This window comes from Heterodontus francisci, chromosome 15 (assembly GCF_036365525.1).
Source record: "Heterodontus francisci isolate sHetFra1 chromosome 15, sHetFra1.hap1, whole genome shotgun sequence".
Taxonomy (NCBI): Eukaryota; Metazoa; Chordata; class Chondrichthyes; order Heterodontiformes; family Heterodontidae; genus Heterodontus; species Heterodontus francisci.
The window spans coordinates 79,401,069-79,427,446 of NC_090385.1; the positions used below are offsets into that span (position 1 = coordinate 79,401,069).

The 26,378-nt window shown below is 42.3% G+C and overlaps 1 protein-coding gene across 5 annotated transcripts in view; it reads left to right on the top strand.

Moving 5' to 3' along the window:
• The window catches only part of lrch2 (leucine-rich repeats and calponin homology (CH) domain containing 2), a 213,691-nt gene that overhangs the window by 44,204 nt on the left and 143,109 nt on the right, over positions 1-26,378 (top strand). The window contains exon 2 of one of the 5 annotated variants that reach the window (XM_068047729.1): positions 4,903-4,939. The exons of the other annotated variants lie outside the window; for them this stretch is intronic. The gene's annotated coding sequence lies outside the window, so the exon portion shown is untranslated. The remainder of the gene's footprint in view (positions 1-4,902; positions 4,940-26,378) is intronic. 5 annotated transcript variants of the gene reach the window in all.

Consider the following 26,378-nt stretch of genomic DNA (forward strand, 5'->3'; position numbering starts at 1 on the left):
ACAGAGCAACACCCACCTCAGTCTGTTCCAGCTGTTTGAGAAAGCCTGCCAGTTTTCTATCTCTTGAAGCTGAGAAGCAAGTGTAAAAAAAAAAACTGCTGAAACCCCTGTTACCGCATTTTCCCTTTAAATGGTTCCCACTGTTTATTTGCTGACATACCTTTTAGTCTATTTACCCAATCAGCCTTCACCAGCTCTCCCTTCATACCTATACAATTGGCCTGGCAAGCCTGCCCGAACTGATATACAACAAGAACTGTTTTGCAAGATCCCAGTGACAGCCATCTACACATATTTGGGATGCCAAATCAGAAAGGACCTCCAACATCTTTTTATATCATTTTTTTCAAGTATTAGAAAGTATTTTGGCCAATGTATTTTTTGTTTTTTTCATACTAGAGCTCTAAAGAATAAATCTCTTTATTTTTTGGTTAACTGGTGTGTGTGTGTGGCTAAGGTAAAAAGGAAACTTTTATATTTGTCTGTGCGCTCATGCTTTGCTACGTTACTGCTTCAGACTTGGTTTCAAATAAACTGATAATTTTGTTGTTTATTAATGAAGCCTGGTTGGTCTGTTTTATTCTGGGATTAAAAATGGAGTCTATGATTGACCGTATTGCGAAGTGGGAAAAAATTTAAATATTTGTTGTGATCCGTGGAGAAATGGAACTAGAATAAACAGTGCACTCCTCCCGTCTTGGTTGTAACAAAAGGAGAGTAGCTAAAGTAAATGTTGGTCCGTTTAGATGCAGAGACAAGAAAAATTTTCATTGGGAATGAGCAATTGGCAGAGGTTTTGAGCAAATATTTTGTCCGTCTTCATAGTAGAAGACACAAATTGCATATCAGAAATAGAGGGTAACCAAGGGTTAGGGGCCAATAAGAGTGTGGAACTTAAAGTAATTATCAGCAGAGAGAAAGTATTAAAGAAACCTAAGTTACTAAAAGCTGACAAATCCCCAGGATCTGATGGCCTACATCATAGGGCTCTAAAAGAGAGAGCTGCGGAGACTAAAATTATGTAGATTCTGCAACAGTCGCAGCAGATTGAAAGTTAGCAAATGTAACACCATTATAAGAAAACCGGGAACTACAGGCCAGTTAGCCTGATATCAGTCATCGGGAAAATGCTGAAACTTATTAAGGAAGTCTTAATGCACTTAGAAAATCACAGTCTGATCAGACAGAGTTAACACAGTTTTACAAAAGGGCAGTTGTGTTTGACAAATGTATTAAAGCTTTTTGAGGATGTAACTAGTAGTGTAGATAAAAGGGGAGCTGGTAGATGATGTATACTTGGATTTCCAAAAGGCATTTGATAAGGTTCCATACAGGTTAATGTACAAGATAAGGGCTCATGGAGTTGGGGGTAATATATTAGCATGGATGGAGAATTGGTTAATTGCCAGAATATGGGTAAACAGAGCATTTTCAAGCTGGCGGGCTGCAAACTCGGAGTGCAGCAAGGATCACTGTTGGGGCTTCAGCTATTTACAGCTATGTTAATAACTTAGACAAAAACATTGAGTGTAATGTATCCAAATCTGTTGATACAAAGCTAGGTGGGAATATAAGCTGTCAGGAGGAAATAAAGAGGCTGCAAAGAAATATAGGTAGGAGAGAGACCAGGGTGTACCTGTATAAGGAACAAATTTGCATGCAAATACTGCAAGGCATGTAGGACGGCAACTGGCATGTTGGCCTATATTGCAAGGGGACTAAAGTACAAGAATAAGGAAGTGTTGCTACAGTTGCATAGGGCTTTGGTAAGACCACACCTGGAGTACTGTATGCAATTTTGGTGTCTCATATCTAAGGAAAGATATGCTTGCATTGGAGGTGACACAGCTAAGGTTCGCTAGGCTAGTTCCTGGGATGAGGGGGTCTTCCCATGATGGAGACTGAGTAAACTGGCACTGCACTCTCTAGCATTTAGAAGTGATCTCATTGAAACATACAAGATTCTGAAGGGGCTTGACAGGGTAGATGCTGAGAGCTTGTTTCCCCTGGCTGGGGAATCTAGAACATTGGATGCAGTAGACAACAGTGTTTGACTATGAGCCTTGACAGCATTCTGGCAATAGTTCTGAAGACCTGTGCTCCAGAACTTTCCATGCCCCTAGCCAAGCTGTTACAGTACAATTACAACACTGGCATCTACCCAGCAGTGTGGAAAATTGTCTAGGTATGGCCTGTACACAAAAAGCAGGAGAAGACCAACCCAGTCAATTACCGCCCCATCGGTCGACTCGCGATCTTCTTCAGTAAAGTGATAAAAGGTGTTGTCGACAGTGCTATCTAGTGGCAATTGTTTAGCAATAAGCTGCTCACTGACGCTCAGTTTGGGTTCTGCCAGGCCCATTTAGCTCCTGACTTCATTACAGCCTTGGTTCAAACATGGACAAAAGAGTTGAACTCCAGAGATGAAGTGAGAGTGACTGCCCTTGACATAAAGACAGCATTTGACCAAGTATGGCATCAAGGAGCCCTAGCAAAATTGGAGTCATGAGAATCGGAGAAAACTCTCCGCTGGTTGGAGTCTTACCTAGCGCAAATGAAGATGGTTGTGGTTGTTGGAGGTCAATCTTCTCAGCTCCAAGACATCACTGCAGGAGTTCCTCAGGGTAGTGTCCTTAGCCCAACCATCTTCAGCTGCTTCATCAATGACCTTCCTTCAATCATAAGGTCAGAAATGGGGATGCTCGCTGATTGCACAATGTTCAGCACCATTCGTGATTTCTCAGATACCGAAACAGTCCATGTAGAAATGCAGCAAGACCTGGACAATATCCAGGCTTAGGCTGATAAGTGGCAAGTAATATTTGCGCCACACAATGACTATCTCCAACAAGACAGAATCTAACCATATCCCCTTGGCCTTCAGTGGCATTACAATTGCTGAATTCCCCCACTATCAACATCCTGGGGCTTACCATTGACCAGAAACAGAACTGGTGTTGCCATATAAATACCATGGCTACAAGAGCAGGTCAGAGGCTGGGAATCTGGTGAGTAACTTGCCTCCTGACCCCCCCCCCCCCCCCCCGCCAAGCCTGTCCACCATCTGCAAGGCACAAGTCAGAAGTGTGATGGAATACTCTCCACTTGCCTGGATGGGTGCAGCTCCAACACAGGAAGCTAGATACCATCCTGGACAAATTAGCCCGCTTGATGGACACCCCATCCACAAACATTCATTACCTCCACCACCAACGCACAGTGGCGGCAGTGTGTACCATCTACAAAATGCACTGCAGCAACTCGCCAATGTTCCTTAGGCAGCACCTTCCAAACCCACGACCTCTACCATCTGGAAGGACAAGGGCAGCAGATACATGAGAAAATCACCACTTGCAAGTTCCCCTCCAAGCCTTACACCATCCTGACTTGGAACAAATTGTTCCTTCACTGTCGCTGGGTCAAAATCCTGGAACTCCCTCCCTTCCTAACAGCACTGTGGGTGTACCTACCCCACATGGACTGCGGCGGTTTAAGAAGGCAGCTCACCACCACCTTCTGAGGCTGTTAGGAATGGGCAATAAATGCTGGCTTAGCCAGCCCACATCCCATGAATGAATAAAAAAAAAACTGACCTAGAACTACACAAATTTATTATTTATACTTGCCTTCATCTAACTGAAGCTGCGCACCTGTTTATTCTCTCTCTTTGATATCACGACAGAAAGTGCAGCTGCTGCTTTGATTGGAGGTTAGAAATTATGCTGTTTAAAATCAAGGGTCTGTTGTAAATAGCAGGAAATCTAAATGTCATCTTTTCAGTTACAGACACTACAGAGCAATGTTCTATAGTGTCTTTACAATTTTTCATAGATTCCTACTGTTTCGTTGGATTTTATAGTTCATGAAGTAGAATTTCATGGCATTGCAAGAACAGAATTCAACACCGTTCCATTAATTGGTGATTGACCTTCTCTAAATTGTTTAAGGTTGTCTTTTTTTTTGTTGCATTAGACAAATGTTAATAAGGTCCCAGATGTATTAAATACAAACAATGCTTGCGTATCAATTTCTTATTTTATGGATTTTCTGGTTCTTGTGGGTTTGGTATGATATCTGTTACCGCTCATCTATGAATTCTTGAGCGTGTTCATTATTGAATAGTGGCAACAATGAACAGAACATAAATACAAAAAAAAATTTCTATTGGCACTTGTGTTTTTGATCCTTTTTGTCTTTTGAATGTGAAGGAAGCTAGACTGAGTTCTGCAATTATGGCTGTAGGCATAGGAATATAGCTTCAAGATAAATTGTAGTAACTGTGGTAGAGGCTATGCAAAAACAAATGATGGCAGCAGTGTGCACTCTGTTGGAGTATGTGTGGGGGATCAGTTTGCCCAAGGCCCAAGCTCCCATGTGTGTAGAATTTTGTTTGCATCATGTTGCACCAAAATTAAAAATCATGCTCACGTAGGTTCTAGTTTAATCCCTGCCTGAGATACTATGAGTTTCAGAGACCGACATTCCAGGGCTCAAGTGATTCTCTAGGGATTGAACAAAAAGCACAATCAGAAACCCCGAGAAGAAGAGTGCTGTGTGCAGATGGAAGCTGTTTTTTTTAGATGTTTTTTAAAAAAAAGAAATGCCAAGTTCATTTTGACGTGTTATGAATTAAAAGTTCAAGAGGCCGTTTGGCCTATTAAGTCTATGCCAGCATTTGAATGGCTTGGAAAAGGTGCTTGATATTCAATAATTTTGCTGTTCTCATTCTGGATTATTTATTGAATGAGATTTTTTTTAAATGGAAAATATGTACAGCTTTTTAATAAACATGTAGTTTTTGCTATCAACATGGCTTGTAATCAGTGTGAGTTATGATGCTGTTTAATCCAATTTTCATGCCATTGGGATTTTCTAATTCAGACATTTTCCTGTGCCCTACAGAATTTGCGCTAGACAAGATTTTTAATTACAAGAGTGGGTAGGTAGATGTGAACAATCTTTTAAGAGCTCCTAAATGCACGTTTCATATGTTCTTGATGCCCAGCTAGATGGGAGCCAGTTTTTAACCAAGTTTAAGGACATTGACCAAGCAGTGGCCTGCCTTTATACACATCCGAGAAAGCACAAACAAGTAAAATACAACAGTTGCGAACAATTCAGTGCTCTGTCAGATTTTTTTTAAACCTGTGGATTATGTTATTAGCATTCTGATGCAGATTTATCCCATTTTAGTCTCTCTTGAGAAGCAGTTTCTGTGGAAATAAATAATGAAGCTCAGCATCTGCCTCAAACAATCTGCTCTGCCAAGAGCAATGTACAGTAATGGTTTTCCAGCTCAAACAATGTGGCAAATGGTATTTTTAGTGGAAAAGTACTAATTCTGAACAGTCTGCTTTTTGTGAGCAAAATTGCAGAAAGACCATACATCCAGAAAACGGGATTCTTTTTATTTGTTTGCTTTTGTCCTTGGCTTACCTAATGATAGTGGAGGTGTTAATACAGTTGGGGAGCAAATAAAAGCTAAAGCATAGCCATGTGAGTTCTTGCCAGTATTGGAACAAAAGATTTTGTTTCCTGTTGATATTGTCATTATATTACAGAAATAAAAATTCCCCAGAATAAAAGGAAATCTCAGTTTTTGTTCACTGCTGAGCTGTTTGTCTTGCCACATGGCTGACTTGGAGCATCTGCTCAGTGATGCAAATCAAATGAGAGAATTTGCTTGAAGGCAGATGCATGAGTACTTTCTTGCATGAAAAATGTTCAAGTCTGAGGGAATTTTTCAACTTCAACCCTGTGGGTATTATCAAACTATGCCAGTCATTTAACATATTAAAATAGAAATTGTCACTTGGTAGTACAGAACTTGAGTATTGCTCAGAAAAGAGACATGTTGTCAATACTTTTCATCTTGTACTCGTCAGGACAGATTCAAGAATGCCAAATGTCAAAGGAAGCAAGAATTTATAATACATGAGAAAAGGTTGCTGATTGGTTGGCAAGTCTGCGTATGAATATATGTAGCTTCTAGCAAGCATTGCGAGCCCAACTGATCAGAAATTGGTTGTTAGTGTAATTCTTAGCATATTTGGGATTGTTCAGTACATGCTGCCCAATTGCAGAATCCCATCTAACATTAGAATTGCGTTGAGTTTTGCAAGTACGGGCTGGTTGAGTGCAGTGATTACTCTGCCTGTTGCGTACAGCCGATGGGATGTGCTGTTTGATATGATCTGGATGTAATTAATGTGTGTTGGGAAACATTTGTATGATTTTACTAAGTACCAATTCTATAAAAACTGTTAATATTTATCTTTGTAGTGGTGCAGCTGTTAAAATTAATCCGTCTTTGTGATAGTTATAAAAAGAACAGCTATGGGGGAAGATTTCCACCTTTTGGCTATTTATAGTGGAATCATAAATGCTACAATTCGTGAACTAAAATCATTCCTTGTTGAGAACTACTTTTAGAAACTGAAACATGCTTTAAATGGGAATCTCTTATTATACTTGAGTTCTTTGAGGTAGTTTGAGCAAAGCATTTGTTACTGTGCTATATAACAAACGTCCCGAAGGAAGGCATGGAACAGTTGGCATGCTTCTGTTGTAGCCTGAAAATTAGCTAAGCAAGAGGGGAAAAAAGGAGTGATGGAGCTGCATCGGAATGAGGGGGGTCACCAGTACATGCTGGAGCCATTTCTGTTTTAAATATCAATGATTTGGAGCTGGGAACAGAAAGCACTCTGCAGATTACATCAAATTGGTCTTCAAGGAATAGGGAATAGAAAGAACAGACCAGGATAATTTGGGAGGATGATGAGTGACAAATAGCAGTTCATGTTTGACAAGTGCAAGGTAATAAAACTTGGTAAAGGAAATACAGAATTCCTAAATTAAATGTCTCTCGGCTAGAGGGCGCAATATAGGCAGAAGTATAGAGGTATGTGTGGATAGCCTACTCAAATCAGCAGCCCACTTTGCAGCAACAGTCAAGAAAGTTAACTAGATCTTGGAACATATGACCGGAGGAATAAAACACAAATCCTAAGAGGTGGTGGTGAGTCTATACGAGGTCACTGGTATGATCACACCTGGAGTGCTGTGTATAATTCTGTAGTTTGGCAGGAAGGCATCTGAAATATGTGGTTGAAGAGACTGGAATTTTGTTTTTTTGGAAAACAGGAGTTTTGGGTATATGACATTCAAATATTGAAAATTCTTAAGTGAATAGGTAAATTGAAGCCCAATAATTTCATGACTTGTTAACTCCAAAATCAGGGAACATGGGCTCAAGCTTAGAGAAGGGCAGGTACAGTTTAGAGTTCACTACTTCACACCGAGGTTGGTAAGTATGTAATGTAGACTGCTCATGGAGGCAGTGCACACAGATAGCGTGAAAATATTTAATAGAGGTATTAGTAGCTATTTGAAGGGAGTGAGTAATCGAGAGGCATTAATTTCTAAGGCTGGCAGATAGGCTGCAGAGAATTTTCTGGTATACTTTATGTAACATTGGCAAGTCAGTTCCTATCTAAGCATAGTTCTTATTAGAGTCTTTCGACTGAGGCTGTTTCACTTGCCAGATCACACGAAGGTGAAGAACCAGATCCAAGTTTTCCCCTCTGGCACAATTGCTGGTGGAAGTGTGGAGGGGTGGAGCAGGCCTAGCAATGGGTAATACAGTAATAATGGATAACTTCAATTTACATACAGACCGGGTAAACCTAATCACTAATGCTGTGGAGGATGAATTCCTGGAGTTTGTATGAGATGTGTATCTGGAGTAGTGCATTGAAGACCCAACTAGGTATTGGGCTGTTTTAGATTTAGTATTCTGTAATAAGAAAGGGCAAATTAACAACCTTGCTGTAAAGGAGCCTTTGGGAAATATTGACCATATAATAGAATTTTTCATTAAGTTTGAAAGTGATCTAATTCATTTTGAAACTAGGTTCTTAAATCTGAACAAAGGAAACTGAAGGTATGAGGGACAAGCTGGCTATGGTGGATTGGGAAAATACAGTAAAAATTTGGACTGTATACAGGCAATGACTTGTATTTGAAGTAGGATTTACATGGTCTACAGCAAATATACATTCCTCTAAGACACAAAAGCCCAACAGGAAAGATGAATCAGCCATGCCTAACAAAAGAAGTTAAAGATTGCATTAGGTCAAAGGAAGTGGCTTATGAGGTTGCCAAAAAAATTGGTAAGCCTGAGGGTTGGAAGCAATTTAGAATCCAAAGGATGACCAAGAAACTGATAAAGGGAAAAGAGAATATGAATGCAAGCTAGCGAGAAACGTAAAGGCAGGTAGTAAAAGCTTCTTTAGCTATGTGAAAAGGAAAAAATTAGCAAGGACAAATATGGGTTCATTGCAGGTGGAGACAGGAGAATTTATAATTGAGAATAGGGAAATGGAGAAACTAACCAATTACTTTGTGTCTGTCTTCACGGAGGAAGATACAGAAAATCTTCCAGAAATATTAGGAAACCAAGGGACTTGTGGAAATGAGGAACTGAAAGAAATGAGTATTAATAGAGGTAGCACTCAAAAAATTAACTGGATTGAAGCTTGATAAATCCCCTAGACCAGATGAGCTACATTCCAGAATGTTGAAGGAGATGGCTAGAGATATAGTGGATGCATTGATGGTTATCTTTCAAAATTCTAATAGATTCTGGAAAGGTACCTGCAGACTGGAAAGTCGCAAATGTAATCCCACTATTTAAGAAAGGAGGAAGAGAGAGAATGGGGAACTAGACCTCTGAGTTTGATGTCAGTAGTAGGGAAAAGTTAGAATCTATCATAAAGGATGTGATAACTAGGCACTTAGAAAATGTGATTGAGCAGTGTCAACATGGATTTACGAAAGGCAAATCATGTTTGACAAACATGTTGAGAGTTTCTTGAGGATGTTACTTGTAGCATAGATCAAGGAGAACCAGTGGATGTGGTGTATTTGGATTTTCAGAAGGCTTTTGATAAGGTCCCACACAGGAGGTTAGTAAACAAAATTAGAGCACATGGGATTAGGGGTAATATACTGGTATGGATTGAGGATTGGTTAACGGACAGAAAACAGAGTAAGAATAAACAGATCATTCTCAGGATGGCAGGCTGCTTCAAGTGGGGTACCGCAAGGATGAACGCTGGTGCCACAGCTGTTCATAATCTATATAAATGATTTGGATGTGGGGACCAAATGTAATAATTCCACATTTGCCGATGACTCAAAACTAGGTGGGAATGTAAGTTCTGAGGAGGATGCAGGGAGGCTTCGAGGGGACTTGGACAAGCTAAGTGAATAGGCAAGAACATAGCAGATGGGATATAATGTGAATAAATGTGAAGTTATCCACTTTGGTAGAAAACAAAGACAGTATTTCTTAAATGGGGAGACATTGAGAAGTGTTAATGTCCAAAGGGACCTGAGTGTCCTTGTTCATGAGTCACTAAAAGCCAGCAGGCAGGTGCAGGAAGCAATTAGGAAGTCAAATGGTATGTTGGTCTTCATTGCAAGGGGATTTGAGTACAAGAATAAAAATGTCTTGCTGCAATTGTATAGAACCTCAGTGAGACTGCACCTAGAGTATTGTGTACAGCTTTGCTCTCCTTATCTAAGGAAGGGTATATTTGCCATAGAGGAAGTGCATTTGAGGTTCACCAGACTAATCCCTGAGATGGCGGCATTGTCTTATGAGGAGAGATTGAGGAAGCTGAGCCTGTATATTCTTGAGTTTGGAAGAATGAGAGGTGATCTCATTGAAACCTACAAAATTCATACATGGCATGACATGGTGGATGTAGATAGGATGTTTCCATGTCTACAACTGGGGACATAGTCTCAGAATAAGGGGTAGGCCATTTAAGACTGAGATGAGGAGGAATTTCTTCTCTGAGGGTGGTGAACCATTGGTGTTCTCTACCCCAGAGGGCTGTGGAAGCTCAATCATTGAACATGTTCAAGACTAAAGTCGATAGATTTCTGGATACTAATGACATCAAGGAATATGTGGATAGCATGGGGAAAGTGGCATTGAAGTAGATGATCAGCCTTGATCTAATTGAATGGCAGAGCAGGTTCGATGGCCTGAATGTCTACTCCTCATATGTTTGTATGACCCTGACGTTTTTCAGGACTGGTTTAATTCAAGATAGGTTCCCAATAACATTGCTCTAAATTGAAGGCTGCCTGTTATGAGAGGAGTAAGGATAGTGACACCTGGAATTTGGGCTGTTTTTAAAAGTGGGCGGAGATCCGATGTTCCATCTCCATCTGCTGGATGACTTTTTTTGGGCAGTATTCACAAAATTACACTGCACAAGGAAGCTGTTCGGCCCATCATGCCTGTGTAGGCTGTTTGAAAGAGTCATCCAATTAGTCCCACTCTCCTCCTGTTCCCCATAGCCCTACAATTTTTCCTCTGCAAGAATTTATCCATTTTGTTTTGAAATTACTATTGAGTCTGCTTCCACTTAGATTAGTCAAGCATTTCACAAATTTGTGCTGGTTATCCTTAATTAACTTAAACCTCTGAGTGCCTGTTGATTTCCCTGATTATTAGCAGAAAAAACTTATCCACCACTGATAAACTAACTGACCTGTAGTTACTAGAAATATTCTTGTACCTTTTCTTAAATAAAGCTGTCACATTTTCCACTCTCCAATCCCTGGCACCTCCCCTGTATCTAGTGAAGATTGGAAGATTATACAAGCCCTTCTGCTATCTCCACCCCCACTTCCTTTAACAACCCTTGGATGCAAACCATCTGGACCAGGCGACCTAACCACTCTAAGCATAGCCAGCCTTTCCAGTACATCCTTCCAATCAATTTTGACCCCATTTATTACCTCTAGCTCTGCTGACAAAACATCAGTGGAAGTATTCTTTCCTTTCAGTAAACACTGCTACGAAGTACTCATTAAGTATTCTAGCCTTGCCATGCACCTCTGAGCATATATCACCTTCTTTGTCCCTAATAAGTTCCACCCCACCTCTTATTACCCACTTAGTATTTACATGCTGGTAAAGGATTTTTGGATTCCCTTTTATGTTAACTGCTATTCTGCTCTCTCATTCTCTCTCTGCCAGTCTTATTTTGCTGTTCACTTCCCCTGCTTAACTTATTGTATTTGGCCTGATTCTCACGTGAATTCACCTGACAAACATCGTACATCCTTTTTTTTGTTTAATCATAATCTCTATCTCTCTCATTATCCAGCGCGTCCTGGCTTTGGTTCCATTACCTTTTGCCCTTGTTGGAACGTTGAAACAACATCTCAAAGATCACCCATTGTTCCGTTATAATCTTTGGTTCTATTTTACCCTGCCTAGATCCCCTCTCATCTTGCTGAAGTTAGCCCTGTTCCAATTTAGAAATTGTACTTTAGATTTTTCCTTGTCCTTCTTCATTACTAATCTAAACCTTATGATACAATGATTACTCTTACCAAAGTGTTCAACCCACAGATACTTGACCCCAGCACCAGATCTAGCAGTGCTACCTTCTGAGACCAAGAACATACTGATCAAGGAAGTTCTCTTGAACAAATTCCATAAAATTCCTCCCCCTCCTTACCCTTACTCTAACACTCTCCCAACTGATATTTGGGTAAAGTCCCCCAATATCACCACTCTATAGTTCTTGTACAGCTCTGATTTCCCAGCAGATTTGCTTTGCTATAGTTCTCTCACTATTTGGAGGCCTATAGGATACCCCCAGTAGTGTGATCATACCCTTTTTGCTTCTTAACTCTAACCAAATGAATTCTGTCTTTGCCCCTTCAAGGACACCCTCTTTCCAACACTACAATGTCTTCCTTAATCAGTAGTGACACCCCACCCCCCTTTTTTCCTTCCCTATCTTTTCTGAACACTTGGTATCCATCAATATTAAGTCTTCACCATTTTTAAGGCACATTTCTGTTATTGCCACTACATCACTTTCCCACAAGGCTATTTTTGTTCTTATTCACCACACTTTGTACATTTACATACTTGAATTGTAAACCTGCCTTTGTATTCCATGTCATCCTTCTTAGTCTGTTCCTATCTAATATAGTACTACTACCTGCTGTAGTACTATCCAACTCTCATTCCATTTTTGCACCTTATTCCTCTTTTCTACTTCGATATGCTAGTGCCCACCCCAGCCACACTCTTGAACCTCCCTGTGAGGACATTGATCCCAGTCTTGTTGAGCTGTAACCTGTCCCTTCTGAATAGATGCCTGCTGCCCCAGAACTGGTCCCGATTTCCCATGAATCTGAAGCCCTCCCTCCTGCACCAAGCCACGCATTGATCCTCTTTCCTTATTTCTACTCTTGCTGGAAGGTGGCTCAGGGAATAATCCAGAGATTACTGTCTTCATGGTCCTACTTTTTAACTTCCTTCCTAGCTCTTGAAAATCTGACCATAACACCTCAATGCTGGCTCTCTTTGTCCTTGATACCAATGTGTACTGCAACTTTTGACTCTCACTCTTCCCCTTGCAGAATATTCTGGATGCTCTTGATATATTTTACGTTGGCACCAGGGAAGCAACACACCATGCGGACTTAGGATGACGGTTACAGAAATGCCTGTCTGTCCCCCAAACTATAGAATCTCTTATAATTACTGCTTTTCCCTCTTTGCTGTTCCCTCCTGTGCAGACCCTTGCCCATTGGTGCCGTAGTCTGGACTGTACTACTTGAAGGTGTCGTTGCTCCCAGCAGTCTCCAAAGCTGAGTACCGTTTGAGGGTGACACAAACCCTGAAGGCTCCTGTACCTCCTGCCTCTTCCTACTTTTCCTGATGGCCACCCATCTACTATCCTGAACACACACTGCCTGGGGTGTACGATCCAGGAAACTCTCATGCTCCCTGATGCTCTGCAGTGACTGCAGCTACCCCTCAAGCTCTGAAATCCTGAGCTCGAGCTCAAGACACTTACTACACATGTCCCTCAAGACATACAATGTGTCCTGAAGTTCCCACATGGCACAGGAATTGCAAGCAACAGGATCACAGATGCCCTTCCATAATGGTAGAAAAAATCTCTTGCCGCTTTTTGGGTCAAGTTAAAATCTTGTATAGCTAATTTAATTAATGTATCCAGATTGCCCTGTACCCTGCCGTGCACGCACTCTGTTTTATCCTCTGCTGCTGGTGTCTCCTATCGGGTCCGCACTGTTCCCCCTTAAATCCTTGCCGTCTGGTTATAAGCCCTGCTGCTGTGGGAACAGTTTCTTCCTATCCCTCATAATTTTGAGAACCTCCTTAAATCTCTCTTGAACCTTTTCTACTCTAAGGAGAGGAATCCCAACCATCCCTCTGGTCTCTCAACATAACTGAATTCCCTCATCCTGGATACCATTCTAGTAAATCTCTTCAATACCCTCTCCAAGACCTGACATTTTTTCTAAAGTTTGTGCTGAGAATTAAAGACAGTACTCCAGCTGATGTCTAACCAGTGATTTATAAAGGTTTAGCATAACTTCCTGTTTTTGTACTCTCTCTCTAATTATAAAGCGAAAGGTAGTGTTTTTTTTACCAGCCTCACTGACTTGTCCTGCCACCATCTTCAAAGATTTTATGTACATAAATCCCTAGTTCTCTGTGTCCCTCACCCCTTTAAAATTCAGCTGAAAGTTTTGACTCTAGTGTTCAAAGGGATTGCTTTCAGACCTATTTTTTTCCAATAGACTTAATACTGAGACATCAGAATTGAGATCTTTAACGTCAAAGATGGCTAAACCACTGAAGTGGGACTTGAAGAATGAAATTCCAATCACTAGGTGATTTAGAAGGGCAAAATCACTACTCAGGTCAGAACCAGCTCCACTTGAGAAGAAAATTGTGTGTTTTATAACTCTTGCCACTGGTCCATTAGATCACGATCAAATCATTTTGACTATTGCGCATATTCCGACATGAGAATTTGCTTGTAACATGTTTCGAGTGAATGAATATTTAGGTTGACTTTTGCAGTTTCGTGATGCATCGGGTTTTGGCTGTTGAGATCTTTGAATCTCCAAAATATCTATTAAATTGATGTGTTTAATATTGCTGGATACAGTGTTAAGGTACAGTGCTAATATGTAAAGACCACTTGGTAATTTATTCTAAGATCCACTAATGCAAGGTATCCTTAAAAGTCTGAAGATGTAGACTTGCTGAAATAGCTATATCAGTTCAATGCTGAGTAAAAGCTGTAAACTTTTTTTGATTTATCAACTCTTCACACTAAATTAAATCCATTTGCTTTGAAAGCCTTTGTACTGAAAAGCATTCTGGGTTATGCAAGCATTTTCACCTAAGCTTGAAAAATAATTTGATTTTTGAAGATGAATTAATATGACTTAGTGGAGTAAATGGTACATACATAATCTGAAAAGTCCAGTATTTTCCCAGGATGTTTCACTACCAACTTGCATTCTTAAATTTTTAGTGATCAGGGTTTGTAACATTGGATCGATCCAAGCACGTCAACTCTAATGTATTATGAATGCCCATAGCATCAGAGATCTATCCCATAAGTAGACTGTGGCCTAATACAAATCATATTCAACACATCTTTGTAATGTATTTAGTTTGCCTTTATCAAATGTATTTTTTTTTGGTTTGATGGTGCAATGTATTCCTTTTGTTTTGGTTCCAGTGCCAGTGCTATCTGTTTGGTGTGGATTTGCTGTGAATTTAAAATGTTTATTGTATTTCAAGGAAAAATAATGACATCAGTGTGTGATGCCTCCAAAAAGTTTATAATCTTATAAATATGTCCTTTATGAAGGATTAGTTAACTCTGTATATTTGTGTTGTTTTCCACAGTTTTGTGGAAAATTGATATTAAAAGTAGAGATGGGATTTGCTTTTATGTAGATCAGAATTGAAGATAACTTCCTGAATTCTTCTGAAATATTTTCATCCTTGTCCCCCAAATCAGTAAATATCAGGTAATGTCCATCTTGAGCAAGAGAGAGCCCAACCATTTCCCTGTGACTTCCACAACCAGTGCTGAGCTTTCCCCATCAGCATCTTGGAGTTCACCATAGATCAAAAGTTGAAGTGGGCCAGTCATTATCAACACTGGCAACAAGAGCAGGATGAAAGCCAGGTGTTCTTTGACAAGTGGCTCACCATCTGATTCCTCACAGCATCTTCACCATGTACAGGCTAAATTCAGGCAAGTGATGGAATTCATTACTTGCCTGGCTGGGTTTAGCAACAACACTAGAAGCTTAACACTCGAGAACAATAATAGGACTTCTGGAGCAGACGGAATCCCTGCCGAAATCCTGAAACATGGCAGAGCTAACACTTCTGCCTCGACTGCATAACCTCCTATCCCTCTGGGATGTGGAGTGCTTGCTGGGGGACTTCAGGGACACTGTGATCATGACTGTATTCAAGAAGAGAGACAAGACCGAGTGCAGCAACTACAGAGGAATATCCCTGTTGGCTGCCACAGGGCAGATCATTGCAAGGATCCCCCTCCCATTGGCTGAAGAGCTCCTTCTGGAGTCGCACTGCAGTTTTCACCCATCAAGAGGCACCACAGACATGATCTTCCCTACCTGGCAAATCCAAGAAAAATGCAGGGAATGATGCCAACCACTGTACATGGCTTTTTTCGACCTCGCAAAAGACTTTGACTCTGTCAGCTGCGAAGGCTTATGGAGCATCCTGCTCAAATTTGGCTGCTCTCAAGTTTTGTCACGATCCACTCTCTACTTCACGATGATCTCTCTACTTCATGATGACATGCAAGATGTGATCCTCACCAAAGGAAACCACCACAGCCCCTATCTCAGTCAAGACCCAGGTTAAGCAAGGCTGTGTCATTGCACCAGCTCTCTTCCATTTCCCTTGCTGCAATGCTACACCTCACCTCCAACAAACTGTACGCAGGCGTGGAGATAATCTACAGATAAATAAATGGGAAACTGTTGAACCTATGCTGTCTTCACTCCAAAACCAAGATCACTCCGACCTCCATTGTTGAGCTTCAGTATGCAGATAACGCTTGCATGTGTGTTCACTCTGAAACTGAGCTCCATTTCATTGTTGACTCCTTCTCCAAAGCATATGAGGAAAATTTATCTTTCACTAAACACTCAGAAAATGAAGGTCCACTTCCACCCAGCTCCCACAGCCAACACCTTCTCCACCCCCTCCCCTCTTTTTCCCCCCCCCCCCCCAAATCAATCAAGATCAATGGCAAGATCCTGGAAAATGTGAACCACTGCCATATCTTGGGAGCCTCCTCTCAACGAAGGCAGACATAGACCACGAGGTTCACTATAACCTCCAATGTTCCAGCCCAGTCTTTGGCCGAGTGAAGAAGAGTATTTGAGAATCAGGATTTCAAACCCGAGACTAAGATCGTGGTTTACTGGGCAGCCATGATCCCTGCGCTCCTATATGCTTCGGAGACTTGGACAACCTACAGCAGGCACTCCAAAGCACCGGAGAAAAGCCTCCGCAAAATCCTCCAAATCCCGTGGCAAGAAAGGCAGCATTCTCTTCCACGCCAATCTGCCCAGCATTGGGACACTAATCACCCAATACCATCTCCACTTGGGACATGTCATTCGCATGCCTGACACTAGACTAGCGAAAGCTGTTCTATTCAGAACTTGGTTGCGGCAGGAAACTCCCAGGAGGAAAGCGGAAACGGTTTAGAGTGGTCCCCAAAGCACCCCTGAAGAGATCAAACATCCCCATCGACTCGTGGGTGTCCCAGGCTTGTGATTCTCCGAGATGGAGAAAGCATCATACACTTCGAGGGACTTTGTTGGAAAATGCGGAAGTGAAGTTGAGACATCAGAGGAAGTGCACAAACCTCCAAATTACTTATCTACCTGATCCTTCAGGCACCACCTGCCCTCGTGACAGAGTCTGCAGATCACTCATTGACTTCTCCGAACCCATCTGGAGACTTGGGAGAGCTGTCCCACAGGCTCTTCAAGCATCAGCCTGGCAGTCATGCTCACAGCCAGTGTTTCAGATTCCTCCAAGATCCCTGGGTATGTCCTGTGCCTTTGGCAAGACACACCCACCAGAGGCGGTAGCATAGTGATATGCAGTTGGGAGCGAGCAGCTGTGGAAGGCCTGAACATTGCCTCCAGGCCTTATGGCATCATCAAGCATGAGCAAGGAAATTTCCTGCTAATTACCATCTACTGCCCTTCCTCAGCTGATGAATCAGTACTTCTCCATGTTGGACGCCACTGTGAAGAAGCTCTGAGGGTAACAAGGACACAATGTACTCTGGGTGGGATACTTCAATGCCCATCACCAAGAATGACTCAGTAGGATCACTACTGATCGAGCTCGCTGAGTCCTGAAGAGCATATCTGCCAAACTGGGCCTGCTGCAGGTGGTGAGAGAAGTAGCATGAGGGAATAACCTCCTTGACCTCGGCCTCTCCACTCTACCTGTTAGAGTTCTTGTGGAGATGAAATCCCATCTTCACATGGAGAGCGAAGTCCCATTGTGTTGTGTGGCACTACCACTGTGCTAAATGGGATAGGTTCAGACAGATCAACCTGTTCAAGACTGGAAATCCATGAGGACCTGTGGGCATTAGCAGCAGTGGAGGCGGCATGCAGAGTTAAATGATCTCATAACCAACGGATCAGATCAAAGCTCTGCAGTCATTCCACATCTAGTCGTAAATGGTAGTGGACAATTAAACAACTAACTAGAGGTGGCTCCACAAACACCACCAGCCTCAATGATGGGGGAGCCCACCAGCACCATCTTGTGGGTCACCATTGACCAGAAACTTAACTGGACTAGTCGCATAAATGCTGTAGCTACAAGATCTGGTTAAAGGCTGGGAATTCTGCGGCGAGTAACTCACCCCCTGACTCCCCTAAGCCTGTCCACGATCTACAAAGCACAAATCGAGTGTGATGGAATACTTTCCAGCACTTGGGCCCTGTTTCCTTGAAAACTCAACTATCTCTTCCTTATACAGGCGGTGCTTAGAATTTTCTTTTTAATATTGAAGGTATCTCACAACTGCATGCATAATAGCTACTGTTTTGTAGTGAGGGTGTGTTACCTTGAGTGTGCAATCTGGCCATTGGATACCCAAAAAGAGTGCTGTGCAAAACGCAAATACCAGTAAGGTTTGTAGTAGGTTAATTATGGAAACATACTACTTGTATCTAAAGCTCAAAATGATACTTGTCATCAAGAATAAGTAGTGAGTAGAGAATGCCAATGGAATCCAATGTTCCACAGACTTGCACGGCATGTGCAGCTTCTTCCAGGCCACCAAGACCATCTATGCACTAAAAAACGAATAGTTCCTCCCTTCTGTGAGCTGAAGACAGAATTACTCTTCTCTAAGATGATGCAGATATCCGAGACAGTTGGAAGGAGCACTACCTCGGGAGTCAACAGTGTCAGACAAAACTATCAGAATAATCTCTCAACAGCCTGAGAGATCATATTTGGGGACGCTGCCAACACTTGCTGAGATACAAAAGGCTATCCAACAGATGAAGAATAACGAGGCATGTGGTCCAGACAGCATTCCTGCAGAGATCTACAAAGCTGGTGGTCTTGAACTCTTGCTCAAACTCAGATCTTTTTACAAAAATCTGCGAAGAGGAGGTACTACCTCCCAACCTCTGCAACGCCATCACTGTTTCACTTTTTAAGAAGGGCAATATATCAATTTGCGGGAACTGTAGAGGCATATCCCTTGTGTCCACAGTGGGGAAGATTCTCACACGAATCCTCCTGAACCACCACCTCTCCAATGAAGACACACTGCCAGAGACTCATTGTGATTTTCGGCCATCCAGAGGAACCACAGATATGACCTTTTGTCGCTCAACAAATCCAAGAAAAGTGCCTGGAACAATGCAAAGAGCTGTACGTGGCCTTTATTGATCTGTCAAAGGCCTTTGATTCCATCAATTGCAAAGCTGTTTGGAAAGTTCTCCAGAGACTTTGATGTCCAGCAAAATATGTTACTCTCCTCCAACTCTTGCATAATGGTACGGCAGCAATGGATTGGAGACCGAGCCCTTTCGTATCCAAATGGGCGTCAAGCAAGGCTGTGTGATTGCACCAACTAACTCCCTTCACTATTTACCGCAGCCTGGTCATGGAACCCATTCGTGACCAACTTCCACAAGGGTCATGATTGAGTTTCAACTCGACGGGAAGCTTTTCAACCTTAACAGGCTGAGCTAAGACTAAAGTGACACTCCAGCACATTCATGACTTAGAATATGTCGTCGACTGCAGTTGTGGCCCACCCTGCAAGTGACATTCAGACCACCCTCAACCTCTTCAACTCTGCATAAAAATGGGTTGGTGTCTCACTCAACAGCAAGACCAAATTCCTCCTCCAGCTCTTTCCTGGACAAGCACCTACATCTCCAGCTGTTATTGGGGAGACTTTAGAAGTCATCGAACACTTCCCACATCTCGGCAGCTAAATTTCTCAAAAGGTCACAGTTGAAATGGAGATCTAGCATAGAATCAACTGTGCCAGCGCAGCCTTCCAAAAATTACGTAACCATATCTTCAACAACAGAGATCTTCATAAGAGGGCAAAGGCTTTAGTCTTCAATGCTATTGTGGTCACCACTCTTCCAAATGACAGAGACTTGGGTAACCTACCAAAGGCACCTCTGGTCCCTGGAGAATTTCCACCAGTGGTGTTTCCGCAGGAGACTCTAAGTCAAGTGGGAAGACAGGCGAATAAACTCCAGCTAATTCCTCCAGCATCATAACCATTCATGCGAAAAGAACTCCGCTGGTCTAGATATTGCCAAATAAAATGCTTCCAATGCAGATTCTCTCTTCGCAACTTAAAGATGGCACTGGGAGGACAGAGAAAACGTTTTAAGGACACTGAAGGTCTCATTCAAAAGGGGACAAATTAACATTGGTGCATGGGAGGAACTTGCTGCTAACAGTTCCATGCGGCAATGCCTCATCCAACAAGCCACAAACAGTCGGAAAGTGACTCTGCTGAGAAGTATCAAAAGCAGAAGGAGAGAGCTGGACCCTGGCTATACAACTCCCTCCCTCAGGGCAACACTTGTTCTCTCTGCGCAAAGACCTGTAGTTCCAGGATTGGCCTGCTGAATCATCTGAGGCCACACAAGTGATGAACCCTGTCAGACGTCGTCCTCCTTTTGAGGGACTGACGATAGTGCCTTGAATTTTTTTTAATATTGAAGGCATCACACTGTACTGCATGCACAATAGCTGCTATTTTGTAGTGAGAATGTGTTACCTTGTGTGTGCAGTCTGGCCATTGGATTCCCAAAAAGAGTGTAATGCAAAACGCAAATACCAGTGTGGTTTGTAGTAGGTTAAGTATCGATAAATAGGTTTATTATGAAGGATAAACAGTAATTTTAATTTTAGTGACAAATTTCTGGTTATTTGCAAAGTGGTTTGTTTTCTTGTGCAATTTGACTATTGGAGTAAGTTCGTCCTCAAAATTGACTTAAACTAAGCTGTCCATTGAATCTATTACCTCAGGTTGCATGAAACTCCAGAACTTTTTCGGTGCTTTGCTCTTAGCCTGCGTTCAAACAAATTGGGTAGTGGATGAACTTATCAATATTAAAGACAAATGTACAATGGACCCTGTTGCATGTAAATATCAATACAAAATATGAGGGGACCAATGCAGAATTCACCTAATCAAGCAACGGGAAACTCAAACTGTCAAATTCAAACTGAAGGTGCCTAATCTTCACTGAATCATTGGAATGAACAACATTGACTTGAGATAAAAAATACACCATGTAATTAAAAAGGAAACAAACTTAAAATTTGCAGCTGTTATGTGAGGAATTACAATTCGCCTCTGCATTCTAGTGAAGGGAGGAGAATGATTTATCGATTCCTATTTTTTATCCATTGACTCTTGCTGAAAAATGTATGTATATGGATGGTTATTATGTATGGAGAATGGCTTTTTTTTGTAAGAAATAAAGAATAATTGGCATTTTTTAGTACCTTTTTAATGTAGAAGAAAATTATCCTAAAAAGCTTCACAGGCATAATTAACAAATGGATGTTGAGTCAAAAGGGAAATATTAGGAGGTGAGTAAAAATGTGTCTATCTGAGAGAAACTTCCCATCAGCAAGAGTCGAAAACCAGAAACCAATGGCAACATGAGGTGGTTAGCATCTAGAATGCACTGCCAGAGTATGCTGGAGCCAGGTTCAATCAATGGTCTCAAAAGGGAATTGGATAAGCACCTAAAGGGGAAAAAAATTGCACAGCTACGGGTTTACAAAGAATACTGGACCCCAACGTAAAGCAAGGACTTTACAGTGAGCTCAAAGAACAGTAACCAAAACCATCTTCGGATATTGCCTCAAACTTTTCCACTTTATTTCTTCTCTCTTCTGCCTCTATCTGCATGCTAGCGTGGATGCGTCGTGTATCCATAGGTGTTAACCGGATTAGAGTTTAAGTTTAACAAATTTCAACCTTCTTTAAACCTAAGAAAACCTGTTTGGCTTGTTTCTTTGCCTTATAATTGGAACCCAGTGAACAAGGATTCACTAAGGGGAGCTTAAAAAAAAAAACCCAATGTTTTAAATAAAACCCTATTACAGTAAGATCAGGTGAAGGCTGAGAGGGAACCCTAGACCCCTTTCTCACCTGGTTGTGACACTGTGATCTCCTGTGATATACTGTTCATCCATAAAAAGAAAAGTGGCGACCTAGAGAAGCCTCAGCAAACCTTCCCCAACATAAAAACTAAATGGGGAAAATAATTGAACCGAAGCAACCTTTCTACTGGGATCAAATCTTAACTGACTTATGCCCATAGTTCATCACAATATCCTGTTTAGCAAAATGGTAAGCATTGACCTTTCAAGTGACAAGGGGATAATGACTGACCTGAAACATTCTGGGGTGCAATTGGGTGCTGCTCTAATTTGCTGAATAAGAAGGGTTAAGCAACATTGACCTAAAACCTACTAGTAAGTTTATAAATATACAATCCTGTAAATGATGTATAGCAGGGGTGTCCAACTTTTTTACATTGGGGAGGGCTATATTGCAATTTTTATCCTACATGGGCTGGTGAGAGAATTTCGGAAAAATAAAGGCATTAACAAAATTTCTCAATCAAAACGACAACTAGGTGCATTTTTGTGAAGAAGCTTTAAATGAGAAGACTAATTTATTGATTTACTTTCTCATCACTATGCTGAACGCTTAGTAACCTACCTGGCATTGTTTGTTTTTTGCTTGCATTAGTCGTCCGTGTCTGCCCGCACATTTGATGTAGCAATGCAGAGTATTCTAGATAGATGTCCATTTGGCAGGTGTGACCTCTTTCTCTCCTTCCCCTCGTCCCTTCTCCTTCCCCTCTGCCCCCCCCCCCCCCAAATTGCACGCTCTCTGTCCCTCCCTCCTCCTTCCCCATTCATGTTGTGCCGCTCCTCGCTTCCAGTCCTTAAACTGCACGCAAAACAGCAGGAGTGGCTGATCCCAGCACACCTGTACCATGAACTGTCAGTCAGTACTTACCCCGCCCAGGCAGCTCGCTGTCTATCACAGACAGGCATCCACCATCCCTCAAATGCAAGTCCTGCTTACCCCTCTGTCTGTGAACACACGCAGGAGATCCACGGGCCACCCGGTATCAGTCACAGAGGACTGGCGGGCCGGATGGAAATCTTCAGGCTGGATTCTGGCCTGCGGGCCGAAAGTTGGACAACTCTGTTGTATAGGAATTTATTGACTCTTTTATGTTTTATTAGTAATATCTGTATATCTCATTTGAAGCTTTTTTTAATCAGTTATATAATAATTCACCTGTGGAATAAACATTTTATTCAATCCATAAATGAGGAAGTCTCTTGGCTATAATGTAATCTATAATTGTTGAGTTAGTTGCTTTTTATTATGAATAACTTCTTATTGAGAGTTTGGTTATACAAGAGAAGTTTTGAATAAATTTTGTGGGGCGGCGCAGTGGTTAGCACCGCAGCCTCGCAGCTCCTGCGACCTGTGTTCAATTCTGGGTACTGCCTGTGTGGAGTTTGCAAGTTCTCCCTGTGTCTGCGTGGGTTTTCTCCGGGTGCTCCAGTTTCCTCCCACTGCCAAAAAGACTTGCAGGTTGGTAGGTAAATTGGCCATTATAAATTGCCCTTAGTATAGGTAGGTGGTAGGGAAATATAGGGACAGGTGGGAATGTGGTAGGAATATGGGATTAGTGTAGGATTAGTATAAATGGGTGGTTGATGGTCAGCACAGACTCGGTGGGCCGAAGGGCCTGTTTCAGTGCTGTGTATCTAACTAACTAACTTAAAAACTAACGACCTGACTTTCTTGGTATGAAATTTCAAAGACAGCTCAGGCTCAAGATTTGATTCTGAAGCTGTGGAGAGAGAAATTTCATTGGAAAGCATAAACTGCTTTGATTGGAGAACTCGGTGCAACATAGTTTTTCACCTCCCGAACCACAACAAGATGTCTTGGCTGCACCCCCATTCCATGCATTGACATCTAATTGACTATGTCGTCACCAGACAGTGGGATAGGCAGGTTGTGCGTGTAACGAAAGCCATGTGGCTGCTGACAGACTGTTGGACTGACCACTGTCTTAACTCAAAGCTAAACATCAAGATCCATCCCCCTAGAGGCCACAGGGTATGAAGATTCAGAAGCATAATCATCAAGATTGGTTTGACGAAAACAATGAGCTGATCTAGAAACTACTGAAGGAGAAACATTGCTTCTGTCAGGTTCACCTCAAAGACAAGTCATCCCGACTCGAGCACAATGCCTACCGAAACATCTGCAGGACTGTCCAATGCAAGCTCAGAGATGCAAGACAGTTGGCTGAATCAGAAAGCAGACGAACTCCAGTCATGTGCCACAGAGACTAAGAGATTTTACGATGCTCTGAAATCTGTCTACAGGCCCCAGTCAACTGGTTCATCACCAATCCTTATTGCCAACAGGTTAACTGTGCTCACAGAAAAAGCCCAAATTCTAGAAAGATGGGCAGAGCATTGGCCTTCATCCATCAATGAAGAAGCTATCAGCTGTTCTTATGACCCTCCCACACTGTAAGAAATGACAAATGCTATGAAATTCTGTCCAGCGGCAAAGCTGTAAGCGCTAATGCTATCCCAGCTGAGGTCTACAATGCTGGAGGTCATTGCCTGGTCAAGCTCACTAAACTCCTGCAGCCTATGTGGGAGCAAGGAACCATCCCAGAAGAATACAAAGATGCCTCCATTGTCCACCTGTACAAGCGGAAAGGAACTTGCCAATCTAGCGACAATCAGAGGAAACTCGCTCCTGTCCATTGCCAGCAAAATCTTCAGAATCCTCCTGAACAGCTTAGTGCAACATCTGAACCGGGATCTGCTGCCAGAGAGTCTGTGCGGTTTTAGAACAGGTTGGGGAACCACTCATATGGTGTTTACAGTCAGACAGCTCCAGGAGAAATGCCAAGAACAGAACATGGACTTCTACACCATGTTTGACCTGACCAACACCTTTGACAGAGTCAGTCTTATGGGCCGTTGGAAGGTGATGGAGAAATTTGGCTGTCCTGAGAAATTCATCTCGATGGTTCGACAGCTCCATGACTGCATGCTCGTGCATGTCCTGGATGATGGTGAGTCTTCTGACCCATTCCCAGTTGCCAAGGGAGTCGAGCAGGGCTGTGTGCTAGCACCAGGCCTCCATACTTTTCCCTCCATGCTCTTTCATGACTTCCGTGATTGTGATCCTGGCATTGGAATCAGATATAGCACAGACTGAACCATGCCCAATCTGAAGACTCGGCAAAATACATGGTCTTCAAGGGCATGCATTGCGATTTCCTGTTTGGCGGCGACTGTGCACGAGTTGCTGCTTCAGAGCTGGACATGCAATGTAGCGTGGACTTGTTCCCCAATACATGTGACAACTTCAACCTTGGGATTAGCATAAAGAAAACTAATGTACTAACCTGCCCCAGGAAAGCCATATCTCGAACCCAAGGTTTTAGTCCATGACCAGAACCTGTCTTGGCAGCACACTCTCTCGAGCTGTCTATATCAATGAAGAAATACATGCAAGAATTGCCAAAGCAAGTGTAGCCTTCGGGAGACTTTGAACATCAGTCAGGGAACGAAGAGGAGTAAGTCTGCTTATCAAACTGAGTCTATAGAGCAATAGTCCTGCCCGCTCTGCTCTTTGCATGCGAGACTTGGACTGTGGACCGGTGTCATGCCAAGAAAGTCAACCACTTTCACTTGAGCTGCCTTCGGAAGTTTCTAAAGATCAGATAGCAGGACAAAGTACCAGACATTGGGTGCTCACCCGAACTGGCATGTCAAGCATCCACACCATGTTGAGACATCACAACTGAGTTGGGCTGGTCATGTAGCCAGAATGCTGCTCGCACCAAAGCAAATTTTTTGCAGAGAGCTTGAGTCTGGGGTGCGCTCTCATGGCAGTCAAAGCAAGTGCTACAAGGACACTCTCTGAAGGCTTTGCTTAGGGGTTTTGGTTAAAGCCTGGCTAGCCAGATTACATGTGTCTGGCTGGACAGTGCTGTTTCCAGGAACTCGAGATCAAGCTCATCCATGATTCCCCACAACTCCATGTACTGGAATAGCCTGCTGATGAACAGGATCGCAAGTATTACCATTTGGACAAGGTAGAGCACAATAACATGTTTAATATCATTAAATTTATTGCGATAGTCAGGTCGGGTTCGGCTTGGGTGTGGTCGGGCCCAGTTCGGGTTTCAGTTTTATATCCGAACAACCTTTAGTTTTGAGTCCTGGGAGAAGCTTGCCCAGGATTGCTGCACCTGGCACAACCAAATAAAGAAAGAAAAAAATCAATAGTGTGGCCTCCTTTAATAGCAAGCGTATGATAGAGGCAAGGAGGGGAAATCCCGAACCAGCAGCTTGTCCAAAACTCAATTGTCTGCAGTGTCTGCTGTATTTGTAGCAGAATCTTCTGGGCGCAGATTGGCCTTAGCAGTTACCTACGTACCCACCAGAACCCGACCAAACACCCCAGATGATGGAAATGGTCATCTTCGGCTTGAAGGATGAACAGCAAGTACAGAGAGAATATATGATTAGTCGCCAGTAGTGCAAGAGAAGCTATATTATGGTAGCTTGTAGAAAGAAATTTGCACAAAGAAAGGCACGATTTCTTTATTCTTAAGCAGATGTCACACGTTGGGACTTTTGACCATTTTGTTAAAGGAAGGGAATTCGGACCGAGTCATATTAAAGTGATTGGGTTTAAGTCTCATATTTCAAAACTTATTTGTAGTTACCTTTGTTTAACATTTACTTGTTCTGTCCCTTTGAAAAGAAACAAAAAGCATATCCAGCCAAGAGAAGTTCCTTTTGTACAGCATAAAGACATAAAGCAAGAGGTCATGATTATTGTAGCTGG